General features: G+C 49.1%; 1 protein-coding gene and 1 long non-coding RNA gene across 4 annotated transcripts in view; one reads left to right on the forward strand and one right to left on the reverse strand.

The window, feature by feature from the left end:
- Nucleotides 1-1,448: 1,448 nt before the first annotated feature.
- LOC145540820 (uncharacterized) lies at nt 1,449-7,069 on the reverse strand. Its single transcript, XR_014078566.1, has 2 exons — nt 6,823-7,069; nt 1,449-5,502 (listed from the first exon to the last, which is right to left on the reverse strand). It is a non-coding gene; the product is annotated as an uncharacterized LOC145540820 (long non-coding RNA).
- GLI2 (GLI family zinc finger 2) overlaps nt 5,962-19,697 on the forward strand; it is a 256,391-nt gene continuing 242,655 nt past the window's right edge. For 2 of the 3 annotated variants that reach the window (XM_081576000.1, XM_081576002.1), the window contains exon 1: nt 5,962-6,562. The gene's annotated coding sequence lies outside the window, so the exon portion shown is untranslated. The remainder of the gene's footprint in view (nt 6,563-19,697) is intronic. The other variant, XM_081576003.1, reaches the window with a different exon arrangement.

Below are 19,697 nucleotides of genomic sequence, written 5' to 3' on the forward strand. Positions count from 1 at the left end.
AAAAATTTGCTTGCTTTTTTTAAAGCAAAAAGATTTGCTTTTTTTTTTTTAAAATTTGCTTGCTTTTTCTATGATCCCATGGATGTTGGCAATTTCATCTCTGGTTCCTCTGCCTTTTTTTAATTCAGCTTATATATCTGGAAGTTCTCGGTTCACATACTATTGATGTTTAGCTTGAAGAATTTTACCTTGCTAGCATGTGAAATGAGTGAAACTGTATGGCATAGTTTGACCATTCTTTGGCATTGCCTTTCTTTGGGATTAGAGTGAAAACTGACCTTTTCCAGTCCTGTGGCCATTGCTGAGTTTTCCAAATTTGCTGGCATATTGAGTGCAGCACTTTCAGAGCATCATCTTTTAGGATTTAAAATAGCTCAGTTGGAATTCCATCACCTCCCCTAGCTTTGTTCATAGTAATTCTTCCTAAGGCCCACTTGACTTCACACTCAAGGATATCTGGCTCTTGATGAGTGACCACAGCATCATGATTATCCAGGTCATGAAGGCCTTTTTTGTACAGTTCTTCTGTGTATTCTTGCTACCTCTTCTTAATCTCTTCTGCTTCTGTTAGGTATACAGTTGTGTTCCTATCACCACAACCCAGGTAACAAACGTATTCCTCATCGCACAAAGTTTCCTGGTGACTCTTTTTTTTTCTATGTGGTAAGAACACTTACCACATAAGAAATCACTCCAAATCAATGTGGATGGCAACTGCAGGCATGAAATAAAAGACGCTTGCTCCTTGGAAGAAAAGCTATGACAAAGCTAGAGAGCATATTAAAAAGCAGAAATTACTTTTGCCAAAAAAATGTCCGTATAGTTAAAGTGATGGTTTTTCCAGTAGTCATGTATGGATGTGAGAGTTAGACCGTAAAGAAAGCTGACCACCGAAAAATTGATGCTTTTGAACTGTGGTGTTGGAGAAGCCTCTTGAGAGTCCCTTGGACAGCAAGGAGATCAAACTAGTCAATCCTAAAGGAAATCAACCCTGAATATTCTTTGGAAGGACTGGTGGTGAAACTGAAGCTCCAATACTTTGGCCACTTGATGAGAAGAGCCGACTCGTTGGAAAAGACTCTGATGCTGGGAAAGATAGAAGGCGGGAGGAGAAGGGTATGACATAGGATGAGATGGTTGGATGGCATCACTGATTTAATGAACATGAGTTTGAGCAAGCTCCAGGAGATGGTGAAGGACAGGGAAGCATGGTGTTCTGCAGTCAGTGGGATAGCAAAGAGTCGGACACGACTGAGTGATTGAACTGAACTGACTAAAGAACACTTAATATGAGACCTTCTTACACTGTTGGTGGGAATGTAAAATTGATGTAACACTGTGGAGACCACTATGGATGTTCCTTTAAGAACTAAAAACAGAGCTTCCATATGACCCAGCAATCCCACTCCTGGGCATACACCCAGAGAAAACTGTAATTCCAGAAGGTACATGCATACCAATGTTTATTGCAGCACTATTTACAATAGTCAGTACATGGGAACAAACTAAACGTCCCATCAACAGAAGAATGGATAAAGATGTGGCACATATATACAATGGAATATTACTCAGTCATAAAAGGAAACATTTGTCACATTTGCAGAGATGTGGATGGATCGAGAGACTCAAACAAAGTGACATTAAGTCAGAAAGAGAAAAATAATTGTCGTATATTAATGCATACATGGGGAATCTAGAAAAATAGTACAGATGAGCGTATTTGCAAAGCAGAAATACAGACACATATATATAGAGAAAATGGATAAACACCAATCAGGAAAACGGGGGTGGGATGAATAGGGAGATTGGGATTGACATATATACACTATTGACACCATGTATAAAATAGGTAACTAGTGAGAACATACTGTATAGCACTGGATATTCTATTTAATGCTCTGTGGTGACAAAGAGGGGATATACGTATACATATAGTTGATTCATTTTGCTGTATATCAGAAACTAACACAACAATGTAAAGCACCTTAATGCCAATAAAAATGTTAAAAAATTTATGAGATATACCCTTTACATTTTTTTTTTAACCCTTTACATTTTTAAGTACACAATTGCTTCTTGTTAATAACAAGCACAGTGCAGGCATTCTATTTTGTACAGTAGATCTCTGGGATTTACTTCTCTTGTGTAACTTATTTTATACTGATCCAGCAACTATTTTTCCTTATCCTCCCAACTTCATCCCTATCCCCCAGAATAGTAACAACTATTCTGCTATTTCTATCTTTTTTTGTATTGTTGTTGTTTAGGCGCTAAGTCATGTCCAGCTCTTTTGCAACCCCATGGACTGCAGCCAACCAGGGTCCTCTATCCATGGGATTTCCCAGAGAAGAATACTGGAGTGGATTGCCATTTCCTTCTCCAGAGGATCTTCCCTACCCAGGGACCCAACTTGGGTCTCCTGCATTGGCAGGAGGAATCTTTACCACTAACCTATGCCTTTGATTATTTTAAATGCCTCGAATAAGAGGAATCAGGCAGTGTTTGTCCTTCTGTGACTGACCTATTACACTTAAAATTTCTTCCAGGTTGATCTCTGTGACTGCAAACGGTAGGATCTCCTTCTTTTTTGAGGATAATATGCCATGGTATGTTTCTTTCACATTTTCTTTATGCATTCATCTAATGGCATATATTTGGGTTGTTCCTATATTTTGATTATTGTGAATAACACTGCAAGGAACACAGGAGTGCAGGTATCTTTTCAAAGTCCTAACTACAGTATGTTTGGATCTATAACTGAAAGTGCGATGGCTGGATTTATTTCTATTTTTAATTTTGTGAGAGACTTCCATGGTATTTTCCATAATTGCTACACTATTATGTACCATTCAAATTTTATTTTACATTACCATTGGCAGTGCACAAGGATTCTGTGTTTCCTACAAACTCACCAACACTTGTGATTAATATCTTTTGGTTTTTTGATGATAGACACCCTAACAAGTGTGAGTTAATATGGCCTTGTAGTGTGTTTGTTTGTTTTGCTGAGCTTGCAGGCTCTCAGTTTCCCAACTAGGGATTGAACTTGCGCCCTTGGCAGTGAAAGCACAGAGTCCTAATTAATGGACAGCCAGGGAATTCCCACCTTGTGGTTTTGATTTGTATGTCTCCAGGATGAGTGATGCCGCACACCTTTCATGTATCTGTTGGCCATCAGTAGGTCTTCTTTGGAGAAATTTCTGTTCTCTTTTGCCATTTTCTAGTCGGGTCATTTGTGTTTTTGCTATTGAGTTTTAGGAGTTCCTTATTTATTTTGGGAATGGACTCCTTGTCAGCATATGGTTTCTAAGTATTTTCTCCCACTCCATAGGTTGCCTTTTCACACTGTGGATTGTTTCCTTTGCTGTGCAGAGTTTTTAAACTTAATGCCATTCCACGATTTTTGACGTTTTTAATCCTTCATTCCTTCTTCCTGTCAGACAGTGCAACCTCACTTCCTCAGATAAGCCTTCTCTGTGTTCCCCACTGCTGCCTCCCACGCTAGGTTAGGTTAACTATGGTAATCTCTTGGTGCACTTTGTATTTCTTCTTTACCCAGTTGGCAATTATACATTTGTCTATGTGTGTTTTTAAATATTTATTATTTATTTATTTGACTGTTCTGGGTCTTAGTTGTGGCACGTGCGATCTTTAGTTGTGTCATGTGAACTCTGAATTGTGGCATGTTAAATCTAGTTCCCTGACCAGGGATCGAACCAGAGCTCCTTGTATTGGGAGTGCCGAGTCTTAGCCATTGGACCATCAGGGAAGTCCCCTGTCTATTCATGAAACAATGAACTCCACAAGGAGAAGGATCTTGTTCGTCCCAATCACTGTGATGTCACATCAGTTGGCATGGTATCAGGCACACAGAAAGACGGGGACTAAACAAACTGGGACTCACCCAGGGTCATATATTTAGCACTAGACCTGGACTACGACCTTGTGTCTAATGTTCATTTCTCTGCTCTGCCAGTTTGCCTCCACTCCACACCTTCTATTGCTTTTTTTTCCCCCAGTGCCCAGACTTCTGACCATCTAGAGATCAAGGCGTGATGTTTACACCTTCTCCTCAAACTGAAAAGATTCCATCTTCATCTCAACAGCCATCTCCTTGCCAAAATAAGCCAGAAAAGGTTATGAGAGTGCCTGCATTCCAGCAGGAGTGGAGCAGGACTGAGAAGAAAAACAGAGAAAAAGGAAATATCCTAAAATGTCGATTTGTTTAAACTTCTTCACAAACTGAACAACACAAGGAAACCAACAGAGACAAGCTTGTAATGAAGTAATCACCCAACGCTGCTAATATTCCAGTAACATGAAATGATTCTGCACATTTCATGGGGTAGATATGAATAGGGTCATTAAAATATGGCCAAGGAAGGGAGGGAGAGTTTACTTTTTCTGTCTCCTTAGAGTCTGTGTCTGAAAGCTCAGCAGGAATTTAAACAAATAGCATGGAGGAATGGTGAATCTGATCATATTTAAAGAGAAAGCCCTTCCAAACTTCTCTTTCCTTTGATAAATACATTTACTTCTCCAAGTTTTGGGTTTTAAACCCTGAAGGGTTTTTTTTTCCTTTCAATCTAGAGAGCCTATTTGACAAAAACAAAATTAGCATCAAATTGTTGTGATATTGTTCTGCATTTATTTTTTCCTCGATCAAGAAGAAATTGTCCTGTCATCTAAATGAATGTAAGGAAATTAAAAGGAAAGTGGGTAATAGGGAACGGGGATCATAATGCTCTCTCTTCTGTTAAAATGCGGAAAATAAAGTTAGAGAAGGGCTGGTCAGGTCAGTGGCACATGGGGAGAGCTACTGACAAAGGGAGGTCACATCAGTAACACAGGCTTGTGAAAGCAGGGCAGAACTGGGTCTCTGAGACTTTGGTCCCATACATTCTAGACAAGATGCAACTGTAGTAAGAAGGGATGAAGAGAGAGAGATGCTCTCAACACCCTTGGCTAAACTAATGGTACAAACTACTGAACTCATGGAGGATGGCAATTCAATGCTCTGACCTGGGACAAGCTACTTCACTTAAAGCCTCAGTCTTCTCACCTGTAAAATGGGGGAGAAGAAAATCTACTTCCTGGAGTTTTGTAGGTTATATAATTTAAGAGAAATACAACATGTAACCTAGCACATAGTAAGTAAGTCGTCCACAACTGTTAGAAGGAAAACTTAGAAACTTCTGCCGGTGAGGGTCCTCTTATTTGGAGGAGGTCCCTCAGCTTTAGAGAGGCTGGAGGCCGGCAATGGGTTGGGGGGTACTTTAGCCATCTGCCCCCTGCTTCTTCTAGCGGAGCAGCTCTTCCTGGGCTGCGGTGAGGCCTGAGGGCCCAAGGCTTGTTACCTAGTTTGCTTAAGCAAGTTCTTTCACACACACACCCATACACACTTTGGTCCAAAAGTTCAGTGAGGTTTTTTTCTTCCTTCTTCCTCTGTTGTTGTTGGGTTCTGATTACTTCCATCTGGTTGCGGCAGCTCGAGTGGCGTCTCTAAAAACAAAACAAAACAAACAAAAACCCTTCCTACCAAACACACAGGCACCAAACCTAGAAGGCTGCTACGCTTCTCACCAGCAGGCGCCCAGAGGGCGACTCGTGCTAGCCGCGGCGGGGGGCGCAGGCCGGACCCTGGCACCTGCGCGCGCCGGTGGCTGCCGGAGACTCGGCGTAGAACCGGCCCCCCCAGAGCCTGCCTTCCTCCCCGCCAGCCCTCCAGTCCCCCGCTTCCGCCCCGGCGCCCGGAGAAGCGGGCGCACTGGGAACGCCGACCCGGGCATCTCCCGGCGGAGGGGAAGAGGGAGGTGGGGAGGGCGGGGGATTTCAGAGATTGAAAACAGAACCGTCCCTGCGCCTCGGCTCCGGAGCTCATCTGACTTGAGTTAGCGACCCCCCACCCATCCCGGCGCCTTAAAAAAAAGTGTTGGGGACTGGCGCGCTGTTTCGTTCTCTGCTGGAACTTTCTTCGTAGGTGTGCTTTCTCTCCAGGGCGCTGAGGAGGAGGGTCCTAGGCCGCCCCTCCCCTCCTGGTCCCCGGGATCCCCTCCGGGCGGGGGCGCGCGGCTCGGGCGGGGGCGCGGCGCCCTGTGTGTCGCAGCCGTGCGCGCGGGGGCGCTGCGCCGTGCGGGCGCGCGGCGGGCTGGAGCGCGGGAGTGCCGGAGCTTGCCAGCCGAGGCAGCACGGCTCCGCGGACTTTTTTTCAAACTCCTATCAATGAGTCTTCGAGGAGGAGCGGGCGGCGGCGGCGGCGGCGGCGGCGGACGCGAAGGAAGACGAGGAGGAGCGGGAGGAGCCGGAGGAAGGAGCGCGGGCTGCACTGCGCGCCGGAGCCTCGAGGAGCTGCCCGCTCGCCGGCGGTAGGGGCTGCCTGGCCCCTGCCCTCCTCTCGGTCCCCTCCCCTGCCTGGCCCGCAACGCCTCGGCCGGAGTGAGTCCGGGCACACGGCAGCCCGCGGTGGATAGCCGCGCCAACCAGGTTGGGATGGGGGCCCGCAGCCACCGCCCGGCGCCCCGGAGGCCACCTGCGTGCTAGAGGCAAACTTTTGTCTCCCTCGGTAAAGTTGCTTTGGCTTTCTTTTGCTTGCTTTTCGTCGCGAAGTGCCCCGTACTTCGGCCGAACTCGGGCCGACTGGGATGCTGCGTCGTCTTGGAGCGTCCCTCGGCCGGGTACCCGCGCCATGGCACGGGGATCCGGGCACCGAGGGATAGCGCGGAGGCCCGCGTCCGGGTTCTGGCTAAACCAGGCTGGGACCTAAGGGGAGTCCAGGGATGGGAACTCGGGACGGAGGGGGCGATTTTGCATCCTCCTTCCTACCTGGGGGGAAGAGCTTGTCTTCTTGGCGAGCGCGACCGAGCTTGCCTCCACCCCGTCTCCACCGCCCCCGAGCCCGGGGCTGTTTTTTCGGGAGTTGGGGGTAGCGCGGGGAGGCTGGAATGCTGCGAGCTCCAGAGGTGGGACGTGGGAGTGTGTCTCCGGGGAGTGTGCCGGGGGTGGAGGGGCTGCAGCCACTCGCTGCGAACTTCTAACTGCACTTCTCCGCGCTGCCCGTCCCAAGCCCTGCCTTTCTTTCTTTCTCGCTCCTTCCTCCCCTTCTCGGGCCCTGTCGCCCCCTCCCCCTCGGTCAGGCTTTCCCTCCCGCCTCCCTCCTTGCTTCTCTCCTCCTCCTCCTCTCTTGCCCTCCGCTCTGAGATCCGCTTGACTTCCCCGAGGGATCCTCACGTAATCTCTTGCCCTGTCCTCTGGTCCCCCCCACCCCCCGCCACGCTCTTTCTTCCCCGCCCCCACTCATCGTCCACCCCCCCCCCCCGCGCCGCCGGCAATCTCTCAACAAGTATATTTGCTGAGGAATTTGAAAAATCCACTACTGCAACTTGATCTGTGTGCGATGGATGGGGAGCGGCGCAGAGAGAGTTGGGCGCCAATCCTATTAAGGGTTTAGAAAGGGGAGCGTTTTCCTCGGACGGGGCCCGGGGAGGGGGGGGCGCTGGTAGGGGGAGGAGGAAGGGAGCGCGTGCGTGTGTGTGTGTGTGTGTGTGAGCGCGCCCCCCGTGTCGGGGGTGGGGGCTGGAAGTGCACCCGAGTGGGCGCCTTTTCAGCCCGACAGTAATTGCTGTCACTTCCTAGGAAACCCGACTTCCACTACGCGAGGAGCTGGAGCTGGAGCCGGAGCGCCTCACCCCGGGTGCCCTGTCGCAGGGGCGCTCGCGGGCTTTGGCTCTCCCGCAGGGTGCCTCCCTCCACTCCCCTCTCTTTTGTGTCATTTTGGTGTGACTTTCAGAATTGATCCCGGCCGGGGAAGAGTCGACCTTTCCCTGGAGTCTGGTGCTGGCCCGCGGGGGTCTTTACTGCGCTCCTCTGCCTTCTCGCTAGGGCATCCCGCGCGGCGCTCGGCCTCCCGGGAGGACTTTGCAGCCCGGTGGCCGCGGCCAAGTCCCGGGACCCCCGCCCCGCCGTCCTCGCCGGGCGTGTGAAGGTTTAATCCCGACAGCTCCAGATAAAGGGAGCAGTTGTAAAACGCTCATATGCTGTTTGCCGACGAGGCTCAGGGGGATGTTGGAGCATTTGAAAGTAAACGGTTCCCTCGCAAGCGGCATAAAATAGTGTTTAAACAAATATTGTATTGGCGTGCTCAGGGGGCTCGGTGCCAAAAAGGAAAGTAAATAAACGCTGAAATCCAAAATATACAGCGATGGAAAGTCACGGAATAGGCGGGCTGGTCACCAGTCTCCCGAGGAGATCTGTTTGTTCTACCACCTGACCCAGAAGCCCCCTTCCCGCCCACTTCCTTACCTTGCCTGGAGTTTCCTTTCCTCGGTGGCTTCCTTTTGTGGGGGCCTCAGAGCGGCTTTACACTTGCCTCTGCCCCGAAAAAAAACTCATTGTGTGGCTACCTGGGCTGGTCTCCCCAGGGCCGGTCTGGGCACCCTAACTGTGCCTGGCTGCTTTGAGTTCTGGTGGCCTTCAGGCTCGCCCCAGCTTCTGGTCTGGCCAGAGTCACTGATTCTATACTGAAGCAGGAGGCATCCAGACCACTTCAGATACATCCCTTCAGGACCCCACCTCTTTCCTTCTTGTGCCTCTTTCTTCCTTCATCTTTCGTGCTTTCGTTTTCTCAGACCTACTGCTTCGACCCTGATGGCTGAGGGTTCTCCCCCAGGTTAAGGTCTCAGTCAAACCCAGACGTGTAGAGTTGTCACTTGTCTGAGAGTTTCAAAATTAGTTCTGGTTTGTGATATTTAGGATGGTTTGTATTTCCCCTCTGCTGGGAGAAATACACCAATTTCGTGAGGTTAGTTAGTGATGGTAGGGGAATTTAAACTAAGGTAGGAAGCGCTCCAACGGAGGTGAGGACCCCACTCATCCAGGAAATAGATCTCAGGTGACCTGACTCTCCCTTGGCTTGGCATCTGAGTGAGACTATAGTCACTTTAGTCCGTTTTCAAAGTCAGTGGGCTGAGAATGCCAGTGGGAAGGAGGAAGGTACTCACATCTCAGGGCCGAACTCACTGAGGACCAAGGCAGGCCTGACTGTTAAGGAGAATTTTCTTTTCTTTTTTTTCATTCTCCATGGGGATGGTTTGGAGGGGAATTTGTACAGGGTTCAGACTCCTTCGGCAGAGCATCCCAGGCTACTTCCAAACTAACACGGACTCTGCCCGTGGCCTTGGAGGGGACTTTTTGGCTTGGCCCATCTTTAAGAGTGTGTGGGGTTAGAGAGGCCCTTCTGACCTGGCAGCCTTAGAAAGGAGAGCCGGTGTGTGTTCCCCGGGATGCTCCAGCTCACTTGTGAGGAGGGTACCAAACAGTGAGTTGCCTGGTTGGAAGAGGGGGCTACAGGGCTGCTTGTCGACGACTCCTTGCCCGGCTGCAAGGGTCCTGGAGGCTGTACTGTAGCTGACTTGTTTGCACTGCAGACTGAAAGATACACAAATACTCCATGCTTTGTGTACTCCCACAAGTGCCCTGTACACAGTGCAGCCCTTAGGGCTGGATTAGCCAACCTGGCGATTTAGCAGGCAGGCCAGCAAAATTGAATATTTGCCTAAGAAACAGCCTTCTTTCAGCAGGACCTCTCTTGACCACCCAGAGGAAGGCAGAGGGACCTTCACCCTACAGATGCCAGCAAGTCCCTCTAACTGGGACCAGGCAGTTTTCATGCACACTTTGAAAGACTGTGTGGCCCCTACACACCCAGCTGACTTGTGGAAGTGCAAAAGGCAAGCCCTGTAGCTTTGTGGACTCAAGGGGTAGGGCAGCCTGCCTTTTCCTGGGAAAAGTGTGTTCAGCCACATTTCCTTGCATCTCATGATGCTGGCTCCTAGGCCAGCTCCAGGGAGGTGGAGCCACCTGTCCTGCTTCTTTAGGATGCAGAGGGGTTCTACCTGTGCCAGGCCCCATTTCCTGGTGCTCAGGGATGGTGCTCGGGCCAGGTGGACCTAGCCATGGAGGGCTGCAGCTGTACCCCCTGGGTCCTTTGAAAAGGAACCCCTCCCCGGGGTAGCAGCTCCCTGCTTTCTTCTTTTTAGTAAGTGTCAGAGGCGTGCACACTTGAAACATGTGAAGAATACCAAAGAGGGAAACTGTACTCTTAGATTCCAGAAAATTCAGAGAGGCCACAGAAGTGATTGTACCAGCCACCAGAATAGGCCCGGTTTCAGTGATCAAGGCTCACTGGCTTCTAAAGAAGGCAGGAGGGGAGCCTGCTCTTTAATTGTGGCCTCAGATTTGTTTAAAAGATGGTTTGGGAAGGGGTCCTGGGACTGCTTTGCCATTTGGCAATGTCTTTTGGTAAAGAACAACAGCTTCGTTGGTTTTAAATAAATCCTTGCCACCAGATTCAATACTGCCTATTCCAAAATGAATTCGAATGTTTGCTGCGGACTCCAAAGGATAAAAAAAAAAAAAATCGATCATTGTTTTTTTTTGTTTTCCTTTCCATGTTTTTTTGATCATTGTTTTTAGATTTGGAGGGTGACCAAAATAACCTAAACCTACAAAACTATGTTTAAGCCTCTGGGGAAATACCTTAGTGATAACAGCAGTCTTTCTGCGTGTTTAGTATCTTATTTCCCTCATCTCCTTTATCAACAAAAGCATCCTCAGTATAGTCGTTTGTGTTCTGATTCTAGCTTTTTAAAAATCATACTGTGTGGGGGAAAATAACTCACTTAAGATGTGACCAAAGAGTTCATGTAAACTGTTTTGAGATTTTTGGTTTAAAGTGAATAAGTTCATGTGGTTCTGTATGTGCGCATGTGTGTCATAAAAAAACAACCCCCCAAAAACAGGTTGCCGGGCAATGTGTTTTAACTGTGAGTGCCCGGTTTCAGGCATTAGCATAAGAAAAAAGTTTTAGTGCATTTCCTATTGTCTTGAAAGAAGAGTTTCAGCAAAGGGAAGGAAAGCCGCAAAAGGGTGATGGTCCATTGAGATTCTGCGGCAGCCCCGGCTCGTCATCTGGCCCTGAAATCTGTGATCGGATATCACTTTTATCTCAGTTTTCCATTCTCCGGCCTTTTTCACACGTTCACTTTTTGTCAAGGTTTATTGATTATGTTTTCTTCTCTGCAAATCTGTGGAAAATTTAATGAACCAAACACAGCAGTGAAATAAAAGGGACTTTTTATTCATTAGCAAGGGATTGATTTCCCCCCTTGGGCGGAGGGCCCCTGGCCTCTTGAGAGGTAGTGAGCGAGGGAGAGGGGGGAGGGGGTGGCCCTGCCCCCGGGCTGAGGCGGGGCCTCCCCGCTGACCAGCGCGGTCTCAGCCCCGGACTCCCGTCCGCACTCCATCCTGATGGTTGTTCTGCGCCCGCTGCAGACCTCAGCCTCGACCTCCGGGATCCGGGTTCCTCCGGGATCGGGACTCCCTGGGCTTAGGGGGCGGGGTAGGGATGGGGATATTTGTGTTCTCCACCCTGGCAAACCTCTCGAGTGCCTGGGCCTTCCCCGGGACACAGTTAAGTAGGGGCCTTCCTCCAGCCCCGGCTTTCAGACCTGTAATTAAGCAAAGCCCCTGGTGTGATTACGCTGTGCTGACTCGGCTGGGTTCTTTGGAGCCGCTTCCCTCTACGAAACAGAGTGAACTTTAGCTCTTTGTAGAGGCTTCCTGGGTAGCCTGGGGTCGGATTCGATTGCACGTCTGTCTGTCTGTCTCCCGTACACCCGCTTCGCCCTTCTTGTCTGCCCGCTTTGTCTCCTCCCTGTCCATCTTCCTTTCCCCCAGTCTTCATTCTAGCTCTCGCTGTCCCGCCTCTCCCCGCCCTATGTCTTCTTTCTCTCCTCGCTCCTGTCTTGTCTTTCCCTCCCTCTCTTTCCTTAGGCATCTTTTTGTTTCGCTCCCCCTCGGCTCCCTCCGCCGTCTCCCCGCCCCCCTCCATTTTGTGCCCCGCGGAGGGCTGGCTGCGAGGCCTCCGGGAAGCCGCGTGTTCAGGCCACCGGCACTGTGCCCGCGTACGGGGACCCCTCCGCGCCCCGAGCGGCTCGCGCGCCGGCGGCGCCGCGTCCCTCCCACCTGCCCGCCGGCCGGGTTTGCGGCGCCCAAACAATGGCCACATTGTCCTGGCTGCGCACCGGCCGCCCCCGGCGAGTGGCGGCAGGCTAGACCCTGCTCGTGGCGGCTCGGGAAGAAAGCCAGCGGCCCAGATCCAGATCAGGCGCCCTTGGCGCCCGGTGGGAGACCGGAGCGCTCCGGGCAGCCCGCGCTCACCTGGGGAAGGCGCTTCTCCCTGCCCACGGCCGCTGGCCCTCCCTCCCTCTTCCCGGTAGCTCCCCACCCAGTTCTCCGAGAAGGGGATTCATTTGACTTTAGGTGACAGTTTGCAGAGTGAATTGAGAGCATTTCACTAAAGCCAGGAGAAGAGGGGCCACGTTACTAAACTTTTGGTGGCATCAGAAAAGTTTTTCCAGAAGGCATATGTGCGAGTGACTGGAGCCACGAAGGCCTGCTTTTGCCCTGACCATCCGCCTTCCCCTACCAAGGCGGGAAAGTAATGGTGGTCACTCAAAATAGTATCCCCCGCCCCGCCCCCCCCCCATTGGTCTTGATCTGTAGGGATTGAAGACCTCTTAGCGCCCAGAAAAAGAAGGATCTTTGAATGCTGAGGATGTTAAAAGAGCGTCGGTCCCGGGTCCAAGCAGATGCTTAGCAATGCTCCTTTGTGTTGTGGACAATGCAATAAGTCAGCCCGACTTTTGAGCCACATTTATAAGGAACTGTAAGGGCCGCTCAAGTACACTTGTGCTAAGTTGAATTGATTGAAATTTAATGGCGGTTAGTGGCGATGAATGGTAATGATTTCCCAGCGTATCTCTGGCATACTTGACATTAATAACCGGAGTGTGTGTATATACCCGCACCGGGAGCCTGCCACACACGTGAGGCGGGAGCATTATTCATTTTCTGAGATGCCAGTCCTTCGCCTCCTTCCTCTCCTCAAATCCTTTTCCTTCTCACCATAATTCAGTTGTTCAGATGATATTAAAAAAAAAAAAAATCAAAGGGAAAGAAGGAAAGAGAAAAATCTTTCTCCATTGAGTTCGTACATCATGTCAATATAATTTTGAGCTCATGATTTTTTTCAGTTCCTACATAAATCAGCTTCTAATATACAGAATGTGATGAATTTGTTTTAGCTGCCACCATGAATTAATGTTATGCAAATAGAAGCTTTGCAGGTAAAATGATTTACTTAATAATTTCAACTTCTAATATTTAAACTCATTCATTATGTTGGGAGTTAAAAAAAGAAGTCCATATTTTTCAACCTGTGATGGGGAGATTAGTATGCAAGTATTTGCGGCATAGTCATTCCTTGATGGCCAGAAAATAGCTGTTAATGTGTTGATTCTTTCTAGGAGGATCTATAGTTCACCAAGCAAAGGTTTAAGAAGCAGGGGATGGAAGTCTTAACAAGTGCCTTCCGGGGGAGGACATAAATGCATGGAAATAAATCCAAAGTGACCATCACTGTAATACGTCTCCTGGGACTGTACAGGCTCTACTTTGGGAACCTAGCCGGGCTTTGCTTTTGAACTAGTCTTGAAGGATGAGTCTGTCTAAGCCAGGTGAAGGGTGAAGGGGCTCTGATGCCCCCTGCCCCCATCTTTGTCACTGGTTTGTCGAGACCATCTTAAGAGCGAGTTGTTCACAGCTCCCCATGAAGGTGGCAGTGATATAGAAAGTTGGGCAGAGGGCTGCCCCACCAAAAAAAATACTAGGAAGACTTTCCTATGTGTATCATCTTTGCAGGATGTTTTCTTCTGGAAAAAGTTGAGGAAGAGAGTAAAAATGATGGATAAGTGCCCTGTGATGAGTAATGAGCCCGAACTCTTGGGTTACCCTCCAAGAGTGTGAGACCAGTCACTTAGGAGCTGGGTGACCCGGTGCAAGTCGCTTGGCCTCTCTGTGGAAGGGGCGGGACTTGGCAGGTGTGATCTCTCAGATCCTCCAGCCACAACGTCCTGGGAGTCAGCATACCCTGCCTCTCGCAGTCATCGTTAAAAATCAGACCTCAGGCGGGGTTGATGGGGGGCACCAAGGTCTGGACAGAGTGTGGGGTCTTGGTCTTTGCCTCTGCTTTTGGGGAGAGTGTAGTGAGCCTCCTCTCAAGGAATAACCCTCCTTCCCCCACCTCTCTGCCTGTCACTACCTAGTCAGTTGTATTGCTCAGAGCTCCTCTGGGATGTGGTCACTGGGTGAGCGGGTGTGGGGTGGACATGGGGACATTGGTGGGGGCAGGGGAAGCGCTTGGTCTGCAACGGCCTTTTCAGACTTTCCTGAAGGCTACAGCCAAGTTGAAGGGTGGGCTGACACATAAATATGTCTTGGATCTCTGAAGATAAGTGTCGAGTTTTGACTTGCCTTCTCCAAAAATTGAGGTCATCGTGATCAGATGATGGGTTGAAAGGACATCACTCAACCATTTCTGCAGACAGCAGAGCGTTGTGCAGGGGTGATACATTGTGTGTCCAGGCAGCGACAGAGTATTTAGCGCTGACTCTCGCTCTTTACGGAGATCAAGGTGAGGGGACATCATTGATGGTCGCTGGCTGAATGCACCTCATTCGTGTAGGGAGAGAAGGAATCTGACTCAGCAGTCACTTAGCCAGGAGTTGTCAGGTGTGCTGGCGGCAGGATGAAGCAGGGTGGCAGGGTTTGAATGTGATTCGGATGTCTTCATCTTTCTAAGATGTCGTACTCTGCCTTTATGTTACTTACATGCATGAATGTAGCATCAGTATGTGTCCACTCTTCAGGTTAAGTATGGTGGTATAGTCAAGTCTTGTCTGACTCTCGACCCCATGGACTATAGCTCGCCAGGCTTCTCTGTCCATGGGATTCTCCAGGCAAGGATACTGGAGTGGGTTGCCATTTCCTTCTCCTAGGTTAAGTATGTGTGTGTATATATATACACATGAATAGACACACATTCAGAAGTCTTTTAACTACCAGATCCCTTTATGAGTTAGATTTTTTTCTTCTAAGATGCACTTAAACAAAAAGAACTAGCATAGGAGAATGAAGTCAGAGCTGGAAATGAGTTAAAGAGGCAAATCTGAAAAGAAAGTCTCCAGCGAGCTTCCTTCTTGCCAGGGATTCAGGTGGAAAGCTGGTTAAATATGCAGATTCTCAGGCCCCTCAACCTTTTCTTAGTGGCTCAGATGGTAAAGAATCTGCCTGCAATGCAGGAGATCCAGGTTCAATCCCTCAGTTGGGAAGATCCCATGGGGAAGGGAATGGCAACCCACTCCAGTATTGTTGCCTGGAGAATCCCATGGACGGAGGAGCCTGGTGGGCTACAGTCCATGGGGTCGCATAGAGTCAGAGGTGGCTGAGCTGAGCTAGTAACACTTTCACTTTCAGTTCTCAGGCCCCTCAGGGAGAACCTACAGATTGTGAATTCCCTTGGAGAGGGCCCTGAGATCTGCATTTAATCAAGGATTTTTAGGGCAAGGTGATGGGGATTTAATGATTTCTTCCTGTGACACTCTTCACCTCACGGATTTTTGCATTTAATAAAGGGAGAGCATTTCCTTCTGTAAGGCTGGATGGATAACCCAGCATTTAGACTTCCCAGCTCTTTGGTGGACTGGAGGTTGGGGCAAATTAACTACCTGCGAATTGAGCTGCTTCTGCTCCAGAACATCACAGAGAAATGGACTGTCTTTCTGAGACTGTCAGGCAGCTCCGACAATCCCACGGTTTGCTGAGAAAGATACCTGGAGAAACCAGAGAGCAGCGAGCTTGTTAAATCAGCACCTTAGTTTCTGTGCCATGGGTTCTTGACCTGAGAGTCCTTTGGATGGCTCCTTTGTTTGTTCCTGTATAAGAAACTATACCCGTGCATCATGATGGCTGGCTCGTTGCTTCAGCTGCCAGAAGTCAGACCCTTTTTGGGTCTAGTTCAGCGTTGCAGAGTTTGAGCAGCTGTTAGGTAAGAGTGACCCAGACTGAGGTTCGACTTACCTGTGAGTGTCTTTATGGTTCCCTGAGAAGGGCAGGAAGGAGATACAGACTGAGTGAGAGGAGCTGGTGTGGGATATCACAGTTTCCCAGCTGTGATGGCCTCAGGCCTAGAGGTGGAGAGAGCCTGCCATGATGGGCATGGGCTGGTGCAGGGAACCTGCCATGAGTGAGATGGGCTGGTCTAGACCTCCCAGGGCAGATTGAGGGTCACACTGCCTACCTATGCCCATGGCACTGGGCGCCCCGAGGGAAGTGGGATGAGGGCTGGTGGCATTTCTGTGTCCCTGGTGTCTGACACCTGGGTGCCACATTCCTTTCCAGATCCAGCCCTCAGTCCATGGACCCTCAGACCACTAGTGCCCAGCTCCACTGTTTTACCAAGAGCAGCTGAGGTCCCATACTAGAGTGCTGCTGCTTCATTGACACGCCTCTTCCCTTCTCCAAGGACCCCCTTGAGTGGGTGGTTGGTGGTGGGCAAGAAGGATGGAGGTAGCATCAGACTGATGGCCCCTTTGGAATCTTGCCTGAAAGTTGGTTTGTTGGACTAGACCTGACCCACAGACCTCCTAGCCCCCATCCTGCCCATGGTATAAGTCCTGTCCTTGCTTGCAGTGATGTCAGCAGTGAGAAGCCAAGTCCCCAGACCACTACCCATCCCTGGGCACCCACTAACCTGCTTCCCAGAGCACTGTGTGTCCCTCTCCAGCTGCCTAGCCACCTGCCCAGCCAGGCTGACAGCAACAGTGCAGCACTTGGGCCAGACCTGATCCCACCCATTCTCCTGTCCAGCCCAGCTCACCCTGTGGGTACCTCCCATTTCCCCAGTAGCCCAGGCCTGCCCACACCCTCTTTCTTCTGCTTCTGTTTCCTTAGGTTTTATTTCTGTTTTATTTAGGTTTGAACATTCATCTCTTCGCTTGGCTCAGGCTCTATTCATGTCTATACTTTGGTTTAGCACCTGGGCATTCGAGCAGAGCCTTCCCTTCTGATGTAAAAATATTAACAACAACAAAATATTTTTCCCACAAGATCTTAAAACTAAGATGTAATTTTTTTTTTTACTTTTTTTTCTTTATAGAAAACTTATGAAATAGGAAACAGCACAGAGAGGAAGATTTTGTCAAGTTTCCTTCCAATCTCTTTTTTGTTTCTAAGGAATAATATTTTGGCTCTATATTTTCTTACAAAGTTGAAGTTACATCATAACTTAATTGTAACAGTAACATCACTATAACATCTCATGGACAGTCCACATTATTAATGTGTACTCTTTATGCGATTTTTATTGGCTATCTAATATTCCTTTATCTACTCAAGCATATATATATACACTTTTTTTTATTTGACTATGCTGTGTGGCATGTGGGATCTTACTTCCCCAACCAGGGATTGAACCTATGCCGCCTGCAGTGGAAGCGTGGAGTCCTAACTACTGGTTCACCAGGGAAGTCCATCCATAAGCATATTTTATTTTACTCTCTTTATTATATTGTTGGGCGTTTAGGTTTTTTTTTTCTTCCTATCAGTAGTTTCTGCTGTTGTAGATATACACTAGAATAGATATCTTTGTGTGTAAATGTTTACCTGAAATTCTAATCATTTCCCTGGAATAGATTCTTAAAAGTGGAATGACTTGGCCAAAGTATTTGGACAGCTGTTCTTGAGGCCCTCAGTAGGCCTTAGTAGGTTTCCAGTAGTATTTTTCTAGTTTTTGTGGAGAGATGAGCGATGTTAGCTTGAGGTTTTCAGAACAGCCATGTACAAATCAATGTAAAGCAATTAACTGAGTGCCTTCTGCCAGTCCAGTGACTTGCAAAATATGGCCTCATTTTGCAGATGGGTAACCTGAGTGTCAGAGACATTGGATGATCTCCATGCTTACCTGGGAGGTGGGAGGCAGAGCCCTGAGCAGAGGCAGATTTACTGATGCCCAAACCAGGACCCTCTCCTGAAGCTGTCTTCTGAGCGCTGCCCTGGTCTGCCTGGTGCAAAGGCTACAGCATTTATTCTCAGCCAGGGCTGTTTGTTCCCCAGGGGACATTTGTCGGTGTCTGGAGAAATTTTTTGTTGTCATAAAGGCGGGGTGGGCAGTTACAAACCTAGACAGTGTGTTAAAAAGCAAAGACATCGCTTTGCCGACAAAGGTCCATATTGTCAAGGCTATGGTCTTTCCAGTAGTCATGTACAGATGTGAGAGTTGGACCTTAAAGAAGGCAGAGCACCGAAGAATTGATGCTTTCCAGCTGTGGTGCCAGAAAAGACTCTTGAGAGTCCCTTGGAAAGTAAGGAGATCAAACCAGTCAATCCTAAAGGAAATCAACCCTGAATACTCACTGGACTGATGCTGAGGCTGAAGCTCCAATACTTTGGCCATCTGATGTGAAGAGCCAACTCACTGGAAAAGACCCTGATCTTGGGAAAGATTGAAAGCAGAAGGAGAAGAGGGCGACAGGGGATGAGATGGTTGGATGGCATCACTGACTCAGTGAACATTAACTTGGGCAAACTCTAGGAGATAGCGAAGGAGAGGGAAGCCTGGCTTGCTGCAGCCCATGGGGTCGCAAATAGTTGGACATGACTTGGTGACTGAACAACAACAATGGTGGTGGGAGGTGTTGCTCCTGACATCTAGTGGGTAGAGGCCAGGGATGCTGTTTAGTGGCCAGCAGTGCACGGGGCAGCCCCCATGACAAAGGATGAGCCAGCCCAAATGTACCAATGCTGCAAGTGAGCGATCCTTGGTGGAGGTCATAAGCAAGGCCTGTGACCCTGGGTGGAGGTCACCAGTGAGGCCTGCTATGGGGTTTCTCTCCCTGGCTGACACAGCACGATTCTGGGGCCAGGGCTTTGGAGCAGGCAGAGGTACTTATTCACACCTCACACTCTCATCAGGCTGGAAATCATCAACCTTCTTTTCTGTGACCTGAATTTGAAGCAGGGTGGCAGTTGCTATCAAGAGGAATTCCTTGTGCAATCCATCAGTCAATCAGGTAGCACTTACTGGAACATCTGTTATGGGCCTGGCATGGATCAAGCTCGCTGCTGCAGGCTCACACCTTGCTAACTTGGTTAGGAGCTGGCGGCCACCGAAATCGCAGCAGATTTCTTCCTCGTGCATCTTCCTCCTGTGTTCTCTATGCCTCGCCAGGAGGCTGCTTTAGGAAAGTCAGGGATTAGCTGATGTGACCTCAAAAGGCCAGTACCTAGGAATGTTGGTCAGGAGCAGATAGTGCACCAGACAGTCATCAGAGAGAACCTATCTGCTTTTCTGGCTCCAGGCTAAATTTCCTACTTGGTGAATTTTGTACCAGGCTCTTTCTGGTCAGGCAGGAGAGTCCTGGGTCCGAATAACAAAAAGCCAGGGGTGGGGACCTTTGGTGGTGGCTTATTTATTTAATCTAGCAGTTGTGCCTGAGTAAGTCTGGGAAGGCTTCCTCCAAGAGAGGCCCAGAGTTGGGTCTCCATCGAGGGGCAGGAGAAGGAAGGGCCATCCAGGAAGAGGAATTCAAGCAAATGGTGGGCAGAGAGAGGCATTTCTGGAACCTCTAGGGCGTTAGTGTTACTTGGAGGATGAAGTGTAAGGGGCAGGTTCAGCAGGATGCAGAGGGGCCCTTTATGAGAGTCTGGGATGCTTTGTGCTCCCAGGGATGACTCCACCAACTTAGTGTCACCCATGGCTTATCTTTATTCAGGACATGATATATAAACATGTGGGGACTCAG

Source organism: Giraffa tippelskirchi, chromosome 3, assembly GCF_054371585.1.
Source record: "Giraffa tippelskirchi isolate mGirTip1 chromosome 3, T2T-mGirTip1v1.2.pri, whole genome shotgun sequence".
Taxonomy (NCBI): domain Eukaryota; kingdom Metazoa; phylum Chordata; class Mammalia; order Artiodactyla; family Giraffidae; genus Giraffa; species Giraffa tippelskirchi.